This window comes from Prionailurus viverrinus, chromosome D1 (genome assembly GCF_022837055.1).
Source record: "Prionailurus viverrinus isolate Anna chromosome D1, UM_Priviv_1.0, whole genome shotgun sequence".
NCBI lineage: Eukaryota > Metazoa > Chordata > Mammalia > Carnivora > Felidae > Prionailurus > Prionailurus viverrinus.
In genome coordinates, this window is record NC_062570.1 from 12,566,787 (window position 1) to 12,584,990 (window position 18,204).

At 40.5% G+C, this 18,204-nt stretch overlaps 1 pseudogene; it reads right to left on the reverse strand.

Annotated features, from left to right (window-relative positions):
• Positions 1–12,140: 12,140 nt before the first annotated feature.
• LOC125176395 (NXPE family member 1-like) lies at positions 12,141–15,142 on the reverse strand (annotated as a pseudogene).
• Between the last annotated feature and the right edge of the window lie 3,062 nt (positions 15,143–18,204).

Sequence of the window (18,204 nt, forward strand, 5' to 3'; positions counted from 1 at the left end):
ATTTCTATATCATTTATTTCTGCTTTAATCTTTATTGTCTCCTTCCTTCTGCTGGTTTTGGGTTTCGGTCTTCTTTTTCTGGCTCCTTTAGGTGTATAGTTAGGTTTATTTGAGATTTTTCTTGCTTCTTGTGTTAGGCCATTATCGCTACAAAATTCCCGCTTTAAAACATGTTTGCTGCATCCCAAACCTTGTACCATTGTGTTTTCATTTTTATTTGTTTCTATGTAATGTTGTATTCCTTTTTTGATTTCCTGGTTGGCCCATTCATTGTTTAGTAGCCTCTTAATTAATCTCCATGTATTTGTGGTCTTTCCAGATTTTTTTCTTGTGGTTAATTTCTAGTTTCATAGCGTTGTGGTCAGAAAGATGCATGGTATAACTTTGGTCTTTTTGAATTTGTTGAAACTTGTTTTGTGGCCTAATATGTGACCTATTTTGGAGAATGTTCCCTGTGCACTTGAAAAGAATGTGTATTCTGCTGTTTTAGGATGGAATGTTCTGAATATATCTGTCAAATCCATCTGTTCCAGTGTGTCATTCAAAGCCACTGTTTCATTGTTGATTTTCTGTTTCGATTCTCTGTCTATTGATGTAAGTGGGTGTTAAAGTCCCTTACTATTATTGTATTACTTTGGGTTATTTCCTTTATGTTTGTCATGAACTGTTTTATATATTTGGGTGCTGTCATGTTGGATGCATAAATATTTATGATTGTTACATCTTGTTGGCTTGTTCCCTTTATTATTATATAGTGTCCTTCTTTGTCTCTTGTTACAGTCTTTGTTTCAAAGTCTATTTTGTCTGCTATAAGTATGGCTACCCCAGTTTTTTTTTTGACCTCTGTGTGTATAATAAATGTTTCTCCATCCCCTCACTCACAATCTGCAAGTGTCTTTAGGTCTCACATGAGTTTCTTGTAGGCAGCATATGGGTAGGTCTTCTTTTTTGTTTTGTTTTCTTTTTTAAGTTTTTTTATTTTGAGAAGGGGAGAGAGAATCCCAAACACACTCCATGCTGTCAGTATGGAGCCCGATGCAGGGCTTGAACTCACTGTGAGATCATGACCTGAGCCAAAATCAAGAGTTGGATGCTTAACTGACTGAGCCACCCGGGCGCCCCATAGATAGGTCTTTTGTTTTCATCCACTCTGTCACTTTATTTCTTTTGGTTGGAGCATTTGGTTAATTTACATTCAGAGTAATTATTGACAAATATGTGTTTATTGCCATTTTGTTACTTGTTTTGTGATTACTTTTTTAGTTTTTCTGTGATCTTGCTTTCTTTCAATGTTTGCTGATTTTCTTTAGTGATAAACTTGGATTCCTTTCTCTTTATTCCTTGCATATCTATTACTGGTTTTTGATTTGTGGTATTAGGTTTGTATATAATATCTAATGCATATAGCTGTCTAAGTGAAGTTGATGGTCACTTAAATTTGAACCCATTCTTTACTCCTTCCTACCCACCGTGCCATGTTTTAGGTATATGGTGCCATATTTTACATCATTTTATTTTGTGAATCTCTTGACTGAGTTTTACAGATACACTTATTTTTAATGCTTTGTGTTTTTTACTTTTCATATTCTCATTTATGGCTTTTCCTTTCCATTCAAAGTGTCCCCTTTAATATTTCTTATAGGGCTGGTCTAGTGGTCATGAACTTGCTTAGTTTTACTTATCTGAGAAACTTTATTTCTCCTCCTTTTCTGAATGATAGCTTTACTGGATAGAGTATTCTTGGTTGCAGATTTTGGCCTTTCATCACTTTGAATACATATATATCATATCATATCATATCATATCATATCATATCATATCATATGTATTTTTAAATAAAGTTTATTTAAGAGAGAGAGAGAGAGAGAAAGAAAGAAAGAAAGAATCCCAAGCAGGCTCTGCCCTGTCAGCTAAGAGGTCCGTGTGGGGCTCAAACACATGAACTGTGAGATTGTGACCTGAGCTGAAATCAAGAGTCGGCTGCTTAACCGACTGAGCCACTTTGAGTATATTATGCCACTCCCTTTTTTGCCTGCAAAGTTTCTGTTGAAAAATTCACTGATGGTTCTATGGAGATTGCTTGATACATAATTTTTTTTTCTTTCTTGCTGCTTGAAAAAATTTTCTTTATTACTACTTTTTTTCATTGAGTTATTACGTGTCTTGTTGTGGACCTCCTTGGGTTGAGTTTTGGGGGATTCCCTGTGTCTTCTGGATATGGATATCTGTTTCTCTCTCCATATCTAGGAAGTTTTCAGCTATTGTTTCTTCAAATAAAATTTCTGCCCCCATTTCTCTCTTTCTTGTGGGATTCCTGTAATGCAAATGTTATTATGCTTCATGGCGTCAGTGAGTTCCCTAAGCCTATTCTCATTTTGAATACTTTTTCTTGCTTGTTGAGCTTGATTACTTTCCATTACTCTGTCTTCAAGGTCATTAATTTATTCCTCTGTTTCTTCTAGCCTGCTGTGTATTTCATGAACTGTATTTTTAATTTCAATTATTATGTTTTTCATCTGGTTAGTTCTTTTTCATCTTTGTGTTAAGGATCTCACTGGTGTCCTCCACTCTTTTCTCAAGTCCGGTGAGTATCCTGAGGATCTTTGCATTTAATTCTCTACCGGGCATGTTACTTACATCTGTTTCACTTAGATCTCTGGCTGTGGCCTTGTCCTCTTTGCTCATTTAGGATTTCTCTGTCTCCTCATTTAAAAATTTCTTTGCTCCTCTGTGTCTGTTTCTGTGTTAAGAAAGCCATCTGTGTCTTCTGCTCTTGAAGTAGTGGCTTTATGAAGAGGAGGTCCTGGGGTGCCCTGGCGTGCAGTGTCCCCTGTTCACCAGAACCTGGCACTTCAGGAGATTATTCTACACGTGTTGCTTATACCCTGCTGTTGTGTGTGAGCCGCTGTTCCTTTTGGTGTGCTCGTCCGCACTGACTCTCCCCTCGTTGTGGGCTGTGCTTGCTCTCTGTGGTGTTAGCGGGATGCCAGGAGGCCAGCTCTGAGGGAGCGTGCCTGCCGGGGGACTTGGGAGCGCGGAGGTAGTATTAGCAAAATTTGCACCGGGCCACCAGTCCTATGCCGAAATCTCTGCAGTGCTGCAGCAGCTGGGGACTGTGCCCCCGGGCAGCTGGGGTGAGAGGCTGAGCGTGGCACCCGGCGGGGGCACACGTGTTGGTACGGTGCGGCGGTTGGGCCTGGTGTGGTGGCTGAGCGCGGTGTGCGATGGCGCCAGTGCACCTGTTCCCCGGGCACAGCATACCGTGTTGACCGGGGGCGCGCGGCTGCCCGCAGCACGCAACGCTGCCTGAGGGGATGTGGCTGAGCCGGGTGCAGCACATGGGCGTGGTTCGAGGTGGCCACCGCGCACCCGACACTTGGGCGGGGCACATGGGAGGTTTTAACAAAATTTGCCCTGAGCCCGGGGCAGAGGCTGGCAGGCTTGGAGTGGGTGAGCCCTCAGGAGAACTTGTGGGCGTGGCGCAGTGCTCGCTGCTTGGGCGTCAAGCCTCTGTGCGGCCTTGACTCGCACAGGTGTCTCTGTGTTTATGATAAGGGATGTGGGAGGAAGATGCCAGCCCCCTCGTTTTAGAGAGAGGGCCCCCAACACACTCCAGAATCCATACGAGCAGAGCTGTCTCCCATTTGCCCTGGTGTGCTCAGCGCTAGGTCAGCTCTTTTAAAGTTGCAGGCTCCAAATCCCACTGGTTTTCCAAACTCACGGAATTCATCCCCTCTGTTTTCTAAAGCCAAACATGGTGAGGATTCGTCTTTGCTGTGTGAGCTCTCGGGTGTGAAGGCTGTTTCTCTGCCCTCTTCTTGTGCACAGCACCTTCACTCCTATGGACAGCCTCCCTCCGTCTTTCTGACCTTCCTAACCTTTCAGATGCAGTATTTAGTTGTAGAGTTTGTTCTGCCAGTCTTTGGGTTGCTCACCAGTTTCCTGACTTGGAGGTGGATGATACCTAGTTCATAACGTGGGGCAGGGTGAGCCCAGGGCCCTTCTACTCTGCCGTCTTCCCAAGCCCCACCCCCCTTCCCTTAGTAATTTTAAATAATTCATAACCTGTCACCTTTGCCCCTTATTTATTACCTTCCAGTCTTACTAGCGTTCTTTGGTGTTTTAAATAATGAAAACTCTCATCTGAGGTTATTGGAGATCTAAACTGCATGATATCTTCCTATTCTTGCTTATGTAAGATAGTTTTCTTGTGTACTTTTGGACTGTGATTTTTATGAGAATCCTATGTGGATTGTTTTGAGTGCATGAATTCAGGAAAAGTTTGCATTTGTTTCTGTTAAGTTACCCTAAGGAGTCCTCCCCAGCTTGCTTATTTACTTTCTTGGTTATTGGATTGGGGTTTCCTGAATTGAACAGGTAGTCTAGATAAGAATTTCTTTATCAAGCCAGGACTGTGCTTACTGACTCTCAGGTGGAGATTGTGCCTTCCTTCTAAGAGTTTAGGACAAAACTGAGAAGCTTCTTTGTCATCTTTCATTATCAATAGGTATATTTTTTGCAGTAGACCCTTTCTCTGAGAGTAGCCCTTTGGAAATTTAGGCTTATGCAGGGATTTCAGGCCCCATACCTTGTATATGTTTGTATATAAGTTTGTATCCTGTTTGAGTTAAAGCCAAGAAAGCTAGTAAGACTGGAAGGAATAAATAAGGGGCAGGGTGGTAGGATATGAAGCCAGAGAGGTAATGAGAGGCAGGAACATGTAGGACCTTGTTAGTTAGGACAAGATCTTTTGCTCATATTCTGAGTGAGATGGAAAATCATTGGAGGGTTTTGAGCAAGTGTGTAGCATGTACCCAATTTATATTTTAAACTTTTTTTTTTTCATGTTTATTCATTTTTGAGGGACAGATACAGAGTGGGACTTGGGGAGGGGCAGAGAGAGGAGACACAGAATTCGAAACAGCCTCCATGCAGGCTCCAAACTGTCAGTGCAGAGCCCGATGTGGGGCTCAAACTCAGGAGGCGTGAGATCGTGACCTGAGCTGAAGTCGGCCGCCCAACTGACTGAGCCACTGAAGCGCCCTGACCCAATTTGTATTTTACGTGGATTTTTCTGGATGCACTTGAAAATAGACTATAGGGCCCAAGATTGGAAACAAGGAGACAAAATTGAATGCCGTGGAAATAGTGTGGGTGAGAGATGATGGTGGTCTACACATGGTTACAATGACAGTGGAGAATAGTCATCAAATTCTGGATATAGTTTGAAGGGGAAGAAAATAGTATTTGATGATGGAATTAATGCAGAGCATATGTGAGAGACTTCAAGGTTTTCAGACCCTGGCAACTGGCAAGAAATGCATTGCTACTTATTGAGATGAGGAAGACAGGATAGAACAGGTTTTTGGAGGAAAATAAAGAGTTTGGTTTTAGACACTTAGATCTTAAGCTTGAGATGTATCAGGTTGAGATGTTGATTGGCAGTTGAATATATCAGTCTGGAAGCATTCAGAGGAAATTGCCTGCATTATACCCGTAAATTTGGGAATTGTCAGGTTATATATGGTATGAAATTCCATGGGACTTTGTAAGATTATGCTTTTAAAAAAGGTGTTTGTTATAAATCATCTAGAATTTCTAAGTATTTTGCAACAGATGTGGTTTGGGATTATATTTGTCTACCATAGTAGGAGAAATAGAGGTATGTTTTTTTTTTTTAATTGTGGTAAAATACACGTAACGTAAAATTTACCGTTTTAACCATTTTTAAGTGTACATTTCAGTTTGGTTAAGAATATTCACATTGTTGTGCAACCAATTTTCAGATATTTTTCATCTTCCTAAACGGAAACTCTGTGTACTTTAAATGATAACTCTGCCTTCCCCTTTTCCTCTGGCAATCACCATTTCACTTTCCATTTAGAGGAGTTTGACTTCTCTAGATGCCTCCCATAAATGAAATCTTGAGGCATTTGTCTTTTTAGGATGAGCTTATTTTAGTTAGCATAATGTCCTGAAGTTTCACCCATGTTACAGCACGTGTCGGAATTTCCTTCCTTTTTAAGACTGACTAATACCCTACTGCATGTATACAGACATTTTGTTTATTCGCTCATCTGTCTATGGACATTGGAATTGCTTCCATCTCTTGGCTTTTGTGAATAATGCTATGGCTGTGGGTTTGCAACTATTTCTTTGAGACCTTTCTGTCCATTCTTTTGGATTTATACCTGGAAGAGGTATTGTTATGTCATATGGTAATTCTATTTTTATTTTTAGGAACTGCCATACTGTTTTCCATCATGGCTACATTGTTTTACATTTTCACCAATAGTATACAAGGGTTCTAATTCCTGCACATCCTTGTGAACACTTGTTATTTTATGGGTTTTTAAAAATAACATCCATCATAATGGGTACGAGATAGTATCTTCATGGTTTTGATTTACATTTCTCTAATGATGAATGATATTGAGCATCGTTTTTATGCTTGTTGATATCTGTATATCTTCTTTTTAAAAAAAATTTTTTTTTACATTTATTTATTTTTGAGAGACAGAGAGAGACAGAGCACAAGTAGGGGAGGGGCAGAGAGAGAGGGAGACACAGAATCTGAAGCAGGCTCCAGGCTCTGAGCTGTCAGCACAGAGCCCGACGCGGGGCTCAAACTCACAAACCATATGAGATCATGACCTGAGCCGAAGTCAGACACTTAACCGACTGAGCCACCCCGGCGCCCCAGTATCTGTGTATCTTCTCTGGAGTAACGCCTTTTCGAGTCCTTTGCCTATTTTAAAATCAGGTTATTTGGATATTTGTTGTTGGTGAGTTGTAGGAGTTATTTATGTATTCTGGATATCAGCTCCTTATTGGATACATAATCTGTAATTATTTTCTCTGATTCCATAGGTTACCTTTTTGCCCTGTCGATTGTGTCTTCGATGCACACAAGTTTTAAAATTAAAAAAAAACAACAAAAGTTTATTTGAGTGAGAGTGTGAGTATGGGAGGGGCAGAGAAAGAGAGGGGGAGAGAGAATCTTAAGCAGGCTATGTGCTCAGCATGGAGCCCGATGTGGGACTTGATCTCATGACTGTGAGATCATGACCTGAGCCAAAATCGAGAGTCAGATGCCAACCAACTGAGCTGCCCAGGCACCCTAGTTTTAAGATTTGGTGTAGTAAGATTTATCTATTTTGCTTTTTGTTGCTTTTGGTGTCATATCCAAGAAATTGTCATCAAACTCAGTATTACAAGGCTTTCCTTGTTTGTCATCCTATCAGTGCACAGTGAGTTTGTCCTGTTGACTAGTCGCATCCATGCATGTAGAGCATCCAAGTGGCTTTTTAGTGCATAATGAACAGATATAAGTAGACATCTAAAGGATGTCAGACATTTGATGAACACATCCTTCATGAAAGACCAATAATCATCCAGATGAAAGGAATCAAAAAAAAATTAAACAACAACATAATAATCTGAATATCTTCATAGTATAATAAAATATTGCATCCAGGAAATAAAGGGGTGCTGTTAGAGTATATTCAAAGCAAAAGTAGGAGCTTTAAAATGAGGGGCACCAGGGTGGCACAGTCGGTTAAGCGTCCGACTTCAGCCAGGTCACGATCTCGCGGTCCGTGGGTTCGAGCCCCGCGTCAGGCTCTGGGCTGATGGCTCAGAGCCTGGAGCCTGTTTCCGATTCTGTGTCTCCGTCTCTCTCTGCCCCTCCCCCGTTCATGCTCTGTCTCTCTCTGTCCCCCAAAAAATAAAAAAACGTTGAAAAAAAAATTAAAATAAAAAATGAAAAGAAACACTGGTGACTGAAAAACAGAAATGCCAAAGATAAGATCAAGAAAATCTTGCAGAAAATATAGCGAAAATGTACAGTTAAAAAAATATAAAAATGAAGAAATTTGGAAGGTATATCTAGGAGATCTAATGTTGGACTATTCCAGAAGGGGACAAGAGATTAAGTGACAGGCAATTATCAAAGAAATAATAAATATTTCTGAAATTAAGAACACTACCCTCTAGTTCGAAAGGATCTATTGGGTGTCCAGCCAACAAATGAAAAAGTCTTTATTCCTCTTCACCTCAAACCATATAATCATAACATCAGGATACAGAGATGATTTGAAGAGATGAGGAGAGAAACAGATAACATAGATGTGTTTATGAATCAGAACAGCCCTGAACTTCTCTGTAGTTAAAGACAACTGAAGGAAGATCATTATCAACTCAGAATTCTAAACTCACCCAAACTATTCAACGAGTACCAAGGTAGAATGAAGATATTTTTAGATAGGTAAGAAGTAAAAATTAAAAAGTTTTAAAGTTTTGGGAAGATATACTTCATCAGAATGAGCAGTAAACTCAGGAGGCGGGAGATGCTACACAGGAAAGTGGTCAGGGAGAGTTCCAGGTCTTCTACACTGTGCAGCAGGTAGAAAGTGGTCATTGCTGGCTAGAATAGATGGATAAAATGTTCTGGGGAAGGATTCTGATGGCTAACGATAGTCTTGAAACACTGTCTAATGTTAGTGATGTTTTAGAAAATAAAGTTGGAAGAATTTTCAAGGATATGGTGGAGGATGTGGACAAATGAAAGACCAATACGTAGTCAACTAAACAAATGAAATTTCAGTAAAACCAAAAATTAGTGATTGGGGTGAAGAAGTGGAAGGAACATGTGCTACATGGCTCAACAGATAGCACATTTTTTTGTTGTTGCTGTTTACTAAACCTAATTTTATTTATTTATTTACTTAGACTCAGTACATATTTTTTTATACGTATATTAAAAAATATTTTTAATGTTTGTTTATTTTTGAAAGAAAGAGACAGACAAAACATAAGCGGAGGAGGGACAGAGAGAGAGAGGGAGACACAGAATCTGAAGCAGGCTCCAGGCTCTGAGCTGTCTGCCCACAGCCCGATGTGGGGCTCAAACTCACAGACTGTAAGATCATGACCTGAGCCAAAGTCAGACGCTCAACCAACTGAGCCACCCAGACACCCTTTTATTTTTATATTAAATATAGTTTATTGTCACATTTGTTTCCATACACACCCAGTGCTCATCCCAGCAGGTGCCCTCCTCAATGACCATCACCCACTTTCCCCTCTCCCCACCCCCATTAACCCTCAGTTCTCAGTATTTAAGAGTCTCTTACAGTTTGCTTCCTTCCCTCTCTATAACTTTTTCCCCCCCTTCACTTCCCCCATGGAATTCTGTTAAGTTTCTAAGGATCCACACATGAGTGAAAACATATGATGTCTGTCTTTCTCTGCCTGACTGATTTCGCTTAGCGCAACACTCTTCCATCCACGTTGCTACAAATGGCCAGATTTCATTCTTTCTCATTGCCAAGTAGTATTCCATTGTATATATAAACCACAACAGATAGCACATTTAATTAGCAATGTATACAGTACTCATTTAAAAAACCCTTGTATATACAGTTGATCCTTGAACACAGGGGTTGGCATACCAACCGTATGCACAGTCAAAAATGTGCACAAAACTTTGGACTCCCCCAAACTCAACTACCAATAATCTATGGACCAGAAGCCTTACTGATTAGCATAAAAGGTCAATTAACACATTCTTTGTATGTTATATGTATTATATATTGTATTCTTATGATGAAGGTAGGGAAAAATATTTTAAGGAAATTATAAAGAGAAAGTATGTTTAGAGTCTTGTACGGTAGAGCTACTATAAGTTAATGTTGTTTGCTTACAAGATGAACTGTTTGTCAGTACCAACATCAGTATTGTCGTCTATGATACACAACATTGTAGCTGTGAAATTTGTTGCTAATGCTAGACATCAGAAATGAAAAAATAACGTGAAAATGATGAATTTTGTGTAATTATTGTAATGATTTCATGTTAATGATTCATGCACTGATAATGAAGAACCAGCAATATGATTGCTTTGTGGTAGCCTAGTGTCATTTGATACAATTGCTTTGCCGTAGCCTCGCCTACACACTAATGAATAAATTGTTATAAAAATTTTCTGGCATAGTCACCGTGATAATACTGGAAACATTGTTACATTATAAAAACTCAGTTGCCTGTGATGATAGGCTGAAATGCAATTTCTCCCATTATGAGAGGGAGGCATACTGTACTGTGATATAATTCTTTGGAAGCAAAGTTATGAAGCAGCAAGAAAACTAACATATTAGAAATTTTATGTTAAATACCACCCACTTGATGCCTATTAAGGATAAGCTATCCACTTCCATGCAAGTCTGGCATGTGATGTTCTAACGAATACTTTGGTGATGATGATAATGACAACACAAAACATCTACAGTTCTTGCTGTATGGTTATTAGATTTTCACACAAAGGCACTCATATATACAACAGATAAGTTTATGAACTTATTTACTTTGTTAACATGATTATTGGTAAGAGGAGGGAGATCATCATAAAGGTCATCATCATCGTTTTCAAATGTAATAGGCTGAGGAGGAAGAGGCAGGGTTGGTCTTGCTGTTTTGGAGAGCAGAGGCAGAACAGGTGGCGGAGGTGGAGTAAAATCTGGAAATACTTTATAGAAATACATCATAATTTCTGTCTGCCCTTTTGCTTTTTAGTCTCTCTAAAAATGTGTCTCTCCGTACCCATCCTTCTTCCACCATTTGCTTTAGTTTCAATGCCCATATCATGGAAGGATTGGCGTCACAAAAGAAGTCAAAAGCAATCTTGAATGATCAGAACCCTTCTGCCAGAATGTCCAATATCCATTTGTTTTCTGGCACTGCCTCTGCGTCTTCTTCCTCACCGTCTGGCACTGGGTCAGAAAGACTCATCTTCATCACATCTTTTTCTCTTCATTCCTCTGGTGTGGTGTTTATCAACTCTTGAGTTTCTCCAAGGTCCATTATTTTGAAACCCTTCACACACACACACACACACACACACACACACACACACACACACACACTTCCCCCCCCCCCTCCCATATCCACAGTCTCTTTTATGATTTCCTTGAGTGGCCCTGTCTTAAATCCTGTAAAGACACGCACAAAATCTGGACATAGTTTTCTCCAGTAGGAATGTATTATTTTGGGTTTGATGGCTTCCAAGGTTTTTTTTTTTCTCCTATAAACAACAATGGCATTTTCAAGGGTATAACCCTTCCAGACTTTCTCGATGTTCTCTCTGTCAGGGTTTTTTCCATAGTGTTGACAGTCTTTCATGGAGTAGCTTTTTGAGTTTTAAAGGTCCTTATCATTCCCTGATCTAGAGGCTGAATTAGAGATTCTGTATTTGGGAGCAGGTAGACCACTTTGATAATTTTGGTGTTGAACTCACATAGAGTTTTGCATGCCCACGAACATTGCCCAATATCAAAAGAATTTTAGAAGGCAGTCTCTCATTGGCAAGGTGCTTCCTGACTCCAGGGACAAAGCATCAGTAGAAACAACCCAGAAGAGTTCTCATTGTCTGGGTCTTCTGCTGTGCAACCAAAAGACTGACAACTCGTGTTTATCTTTTCCCTTCAAGGTTTAGAGGTTAGCAGCTTTATAGATCAAGGCGATCCTGATCGAAAACCTAACTGCGTTTGCATAAAATAGGAGAGTTAATGTATCGCTTCTTGTCTTAAATCTCCGTGCTCACTTACTGAGACATGTCCTGTATGGTATTTCACCCCCACTATCCCCCCCCCCCCCCCCCCCCGAATAGAACCCTTTCATCTATATTAAAAACCTGTTCAGGCAAATAGTGTCTGGAAACCCATCTGCTGTCTTTTGGTCAGGCAAAGCAGCTTCCCTTGTTAGCTTGATGTTTTTTTAAAGCCAAACTTCTCTCTTAAATTATCAAACTGTCCTTTGCTGGCATTAAATTCTCCAGCTTCAGATCCTTCACCTTCCTTTCACTTTATAATGACTTCATTTTTTCTTGAATCCTTAGAGTCGTTAGGTATGCCTTTCTTATAGCAATCCTGCACCCACATAAAAGCTGTATTTTCAGTATGGGATAAAAAGGTATTTCACAAAATGTGCAAAGTTTTTGTTCCTGCTGGCAGAGCTACAAATGACAGCATCACAAATTTCCTTTTATTTTATTTTTTGCAGTGGTCTTTATGCTGGATTCATTTATCCTGAAATGGCGGGCCACCGAGCTGCAGACCTCAGTCTGTGGTAACATATCAAACAATTCAACTTTTCCTTCTAACGTCACGACTATTCTCTGCTTCTTGGGAGCAGTTCCAGCCTCGCTCGTGGCACTCTGTATGAGTCCCATGGTGTTGTTCAAGGTTTTTGGTGTTGCACTAAACACAATAAAAAAACATGTGAGAACCTTAACACTTTTTGGAAAACCTTAAGGGATCACTTTTTGGAGAGACAAACTGCTCACACAGAGATGATTACCATCATAGGGCATTTTAAATGGATACAACACTGGAGCCTACTACCACAATAGCAACAGGAGGTGGCTACAAAGTTATTCCAACAGGGCAGTATCTACTACGGTAAATTGTATACAGTTAGGATTTAATGCTGCGTGTTGGTTTACAGTTCTCTTTGACTATGAATGATGCCATGGATGATCTGTAAGTGTTTATGTGTGTAAGTTTTGATACATTTCAACTTTTTTTTTTTAAGTTTATTTTTGAGAGAGAGAGAGACAGAGCATGAGTGGGGGAGGGGCACAGAGAGGGAGACACAGAATCTGAAGCAGGTTCCAGGCTCTGAGCTGTCAGCACAGAGCCCCATGTGGGGCTCGAACTGACAGACCGCGAGATCGTGACCTGAGCCGAAGTCGGACGCTCAACCGACTGAGCCATCCAGGCGCCCCACATCTTAACTTTTAATGACAGATTTGTATATATTTTATGGTGGCAAATGATAAAATACACTAGTAGCTACATATATTACATATATTTTATGAATTCATGACCTACCTTTTTCTTAATTTTTTTTTTCTATATCCCTAGGCTATGTGGCTTATCTATGAGTTTTTTTTTTCAAATTGTTGCACACCTCCAAATAGTTTTCCATATATTTATGGGGAAAAAATCCACATATATGTGGACCTGTGCTGTTGAAACCTTTGTTGTTCAAGGATCAACTGTTGTTAAGTTGGAAAAATGTCGTGAAGGCAAATGGGGTACAAGTGTGATGTAAGAGAACTGGAGCTTTTACAACGAACCCTGGACATTGATAGTCAATGGAAAAAGGAAAAACCAAGGGATAGCAGTGTGGTAATACCACTAGTGACCGACTCAGGGTCCTTCCTCCTCTCTCCTTATTTACAGAACACAGAGTGGCGGCATGTTTAGCAAAAGCTTCTATTTCCCTGCCTTTCTTGGCAGTAAGGGTGGTCATTTTACATGATTCTGGCCAGTGATGGAAGATCAAAAGTCCCTGGGTAGCAGATGCAGCTGGAATGTGCCTTTGCGTTTATCCTCCCTCTTTTCTCCTGGGACACAGTTGAGATGGTAGATGTGGCAAGTCCATCTTGAGATACTGAGGTGACAAGCTTGAGAGAGCCACATGCTGAGGAGGCAGAACAGAAGGGTCTCAGATGGGTCCTGGAGGGCGTATCGGGTCCTGTGTCAGCCCTGCATTTCTTCTAGGCTTCCTTACCTGAGAAAAGTCCCTCATTTGTTCAGAAAATTGAGCTTTGTGTAGCTGACCAAGCTACATAAGCACAATATTTAAAAAGTATGGTGGTAAATAGTGTTTAAAACATTTAAAAAATTCAAAGCGGGGGCGCCTGGGTGGCTCAGTGGATTAAGCCTACGACTTCGGCTCAAGTCGTGATCTCACAGTTTGCGAGTTCTAGCCCTGTGTCAGGCTCTGTGCTGACAATGTGGAGTCTGCTTCAGATCCTCTGCCTCCCTCTCTCTATCCCTTCCCAGCTTGTACTCGTCCCCTCTCTCTCTCAAAAATAAACCAACATTAAAAATATTAAAAAAAATAATTCAAAGCAGTTGCATCTGGGGGAAGGGAGACTATAGTGGAAATTGATGAGGTTTGGTATGGCTGATACTATACTTAGCTCACTTTGAGTTTTGCACATTTTCTCTGCATGGAACGTTTTGATAGATCTAGAACTGTGGACTTTAGTAAACAAAGCTGATAACCAATAGGTATTTGAGAGTGCAGGGCTCACTGTTAATTAAAGTGATTGGGGTAATTGATATAGAAAAATAAAGTACCTTCGAATTGCACATTATGTCTGATGGCCTGCTAACCTTACATAAAAGGTTCTTCTTGGCTAAGTCACTAGTGGTCACATGGGTCAGGCCTTCAAAGGGCAGGTGATGAGGCCTCTTGCTTCTTGGGTTCCAGCATCCAGGTACTGACACCGTTCAACAGTTGCGGTTAGGGTCAGGCTACACTCAGAGAAGACCCTGGAGGTACCTTGGACCAACTGGCCTGTGAAGATCACTCTGTCATAGCCATGGTTCCTTGCCCTCCAGAGAGCTGACACTCCTTTGTTGGGGTGGATGAGCAGGAGAGACAGAGGCCCAGCCCTCCCAAGAATAAAGTGAAGCTGACCAGGTAGGTTCGGTTGTCTCACCTTTTCTTTTTAAATATTTTTTTTAACGTTTATTTATTTTTTTGAGGCAGAGACAGGGCATGAACAGGGGAGGGGCAGAGAGAGAGGGAGACACAGAATCTGAAACAGGCTCCAGGCTCCGAGCTGTCAGCACAGAGCCCAACGCGGGGCTCAAACTCACGGACCGTGAGATCATGACCTGAGCCGAAGTCGGATGCTTAACCCACCAAGCCACCCAGGCGCCCCTGACTCATCTTTTCTGAAGCACCTGTTTTCAGGGCTGAGGAGGACATCCTGGCCCTCAGGGAGATCCTGCCATATTCCTCCCTGCGTCCCAAATAGTCTCTCATCTCTAGCAGGATGGTTCACTGATTCCACCTGCAGTAGATGTCTCAGGGTGGAGGACGGTAGGTCTGCTGTGTGTGGCACTGGTGATGGCACCACATGGGTGCAGGGTCTGGGTGGGATCAGCCGGTGTCGTTTCTCCACGATTCCCTTTATTCTCAGCTCAGTCTCTGCTGATGAAACTGGCCGGGTCCAATGGCACTTCACGGTGTAAGAGCACTGCGAAGGTAATCCTGTGATGCAGAAAGGTAAGCATCTTTTATCCACACCAAAACTGGCAAGGAATGTAACGGAATGTATGTACATGGCTGAGCCTGTCTCTACTAACCTGAATGATGGACTTGTACCATTATTCATATGTTAACCACCAAATGTCCAATCCAGCAATTGCCATAATTGAAGTGCTAAAACTTTAGTGGTGCCTGGGTGGCTCAGGTGGTTAACTGTCCGACCCTCGATTTCAGCGCAGGTCATGATCTCACTGTCATGGGATTAAGCCCCATTTCGGGCTCCACACCGAACACGGAGCCTGCTTAGGATCCTCTTTCTCTCTCTGTCTGTCTGCTCTTCCCCTGCTCATGCTCTCTCTCTCTGTCTCTCTCTCAAAAATAAATTAATAAACATTTTTTGAAAAGTACTAAGACTTTAGATAAAACATATGAATTGATTGTTCCATTTTTATTTAAACCACTATTCTAGGGGCGCCTGGGTGGCGCAGTCGGTTAAGCGTCCGACTTCAGCCAGGTCATGATCTCGCGGTCCGTGAGTTCGAGCCCCGCGTGTTCGAGCCCCGCATCAGGCTCTGGGCTGATGGCTCAGAGCCTGGAGCCTGTTTCCCATTCTGTGTCTCCCTGTCTCTCTGCCCCTCCCCCGTTCATGCTCTGTCTCTCTCTGTCCCAAAAATAAAAAACAAAAACAAAAACAAAAAAAAACAAAAAACGAAAAACCACTATTCTATAGGATGCTAAAACTCATTTAAAAATAGTGAAATTAAAAATGTATGCCTAAAAGGGGCGCCTGGGTGGCTCAGTCGGTTAAGCGTCTGGCTTCGGCTTAGGTCATGATCTCACGGTTCATGGGTTTGAACCCTGCATCAGGCTCTGTGCGGACAGCTCAGAGCCTGGAGCCTGTTTCAGGTTCTGTCTGTCTGTCTCTCTCTCTCAAAACTAAAATAAACATTGAAAAAAATTATAAAAAATATATGCCTAAGAAATTTTGTTTTAAGAAATGGTTATAACTAAATTGAAAGAAGTATTTAAGAAGTGTTTTCCTATATGTAAATCCTAATAGAATAAAAGGAAAAATCATAGTAAAAATTAAACATTTTAAACAATGAACTATGAAGTTACCTTTTTGTAAAAATTTACCAAGTTTGGAATAGTTACCATATAAACATAACTCAAAATTCAAAAGTTACGAAAGGGAATGCAGTGTGAATGCAACCTCTTTTTTTTTTTTTTTTTTCCTTTTTCAAGTTTTTATTTAAGTTCCAGTTAACATACAGTGTAATGTTAGTTTCAGGTGTAGGATTTAATGATTTATCACTTTCATACAACATCCAGGGCTCATCAAGAGTCCCCTCCTTAATGCCCATTACCCATTTAACCTATTCCTACCCCCCACCTCCCCTCCAGTAACGCTCAGTTTGTTCTCTATAGTTAAGAGTCTGTTTTCTGGTTTGCCTCCCCTCCCCCCCACCCCCATGTTTTTTTTTTTTTTGTTTCTTAAATTTCACATGTGAATGACATCATATGGTATTGGTTTTCCTCTGACTGACTTGTTTCATTTAGCATAATACTCTCCAACTCCATCTATGACATTACAATGGCAAGGTTTCATTTTTTTAAGGCTGAGTGATATTGCATTTTGTGTGTGTGTGTGTGTGTGTGTGTGTGTGTGTGTGTGTGTGTGAGAAGTATACATCTTCTTTATCCATTCATCAGTTGATGGACATTGGGCTCTTTCCATAATTTGGCTATTGCTGATAATGCTAATAAACATGGAGGTGCATATATCCCTTCGAATCAGTATTTTTGTATCTTTTGGGTAAATACCTAGTAGTGCAATTGATGGATCATACTAAGTCCTATTTTTAACTTTTTGGGGAAACTCCATACGGTTTTTCAAAGTGGCCATACCAGTTTGCATTCCCAGCAGCAGTTCGAGAGGGTTCCTCGTTCTCCACATCCTCAGTGACACCTATTTTTCTTGTGTTGTTGATTTTAGCCATTCTGACAGGTGTGAGGTGATACCTCATTGTCATTTTGATTTGTATTTCTCTGATGATGAGTGATGATGGGCATCTTTTCATGTCCTGCTAGTCTTTTTTGGAAAAAGGTCTATTCATGTCTTCTGTCCATTTCTTAACTGGATTGTTTTTTGGGTGATGAGTTTTATAAGTTCTTTACACATTTTGGATCCTAACCCTTTATTCAATATGTACTTTGCACATATCTTCACCATTCCCTAGGTTGCCTTTTAGTTTTGTTGATTATTTCCTTTACTGTGCAAAAGCCTTTTATTTTGATGTATACCAATAGTTTATTTTTGCTTTTGTTTCCTTTTCCTTAGGATACATTTCTAGTAAGAAGTTGTCATGGCTGATGTCAAAGAGGTTACTGCCTGTGTTCTCTTCTAGGCTTTTAATGGTTTCCTGTCTTGCATTTAGGTCTTTAATCCATTTTGAATTTATCTTTGTGTATAGTGTATTAAAGTGGTCCAGTTTAATTCTTTTGCGTGTGGCTGTCCAGTTTTCCCAACACTATTTGTTGAAGAGATGGTCTTATTCTCACTGGAGCTTCTTTGCTGCTTTGTCAAAGATTAGTTGGGTCCATTTCTGGGTTTTCTATTCTGTTCCACTGATCTATGTGTTTGTTTTTGTGCCAGTACCATACTGTCTTGATGACTATAACTTTGTAATATAACTTGAAGTCCAGAACTGTGATGCTTTGAGCTTTGCTTTTCTTTTTCAAGATTGCTTTGGCTATGTGGGGTCTTTTGTGGTTCCATACAAATTTTAGGATTATTTGTTCTAGCTCTGTGAAAACGCTGTTGGTACTTTGATAGGGATTGCATTACATGTGTGGATTGCTTTGGGTATTGTTGACATTTTTACAATATTTGTTCTTCCTATCCACGAGCATGGAATGTCTTTCCATTTCTTTGTGTCTTCTTCAATTTTGTTCATCAGTGTTTTATAGTTTTTAGAGTACAAGTCTTTCACTTCTTTGATTATTAAAAATGTGTGTGTGTGTGTGCGTGTGCATTTTTGGGTTTGTTTTATCCTCTTTGTAAAAGTTTTTAATTCCCGTATAGTTAAAATACAGTGTTATATTAGTTTTATATGTACAATATAGTGATTCATTAAT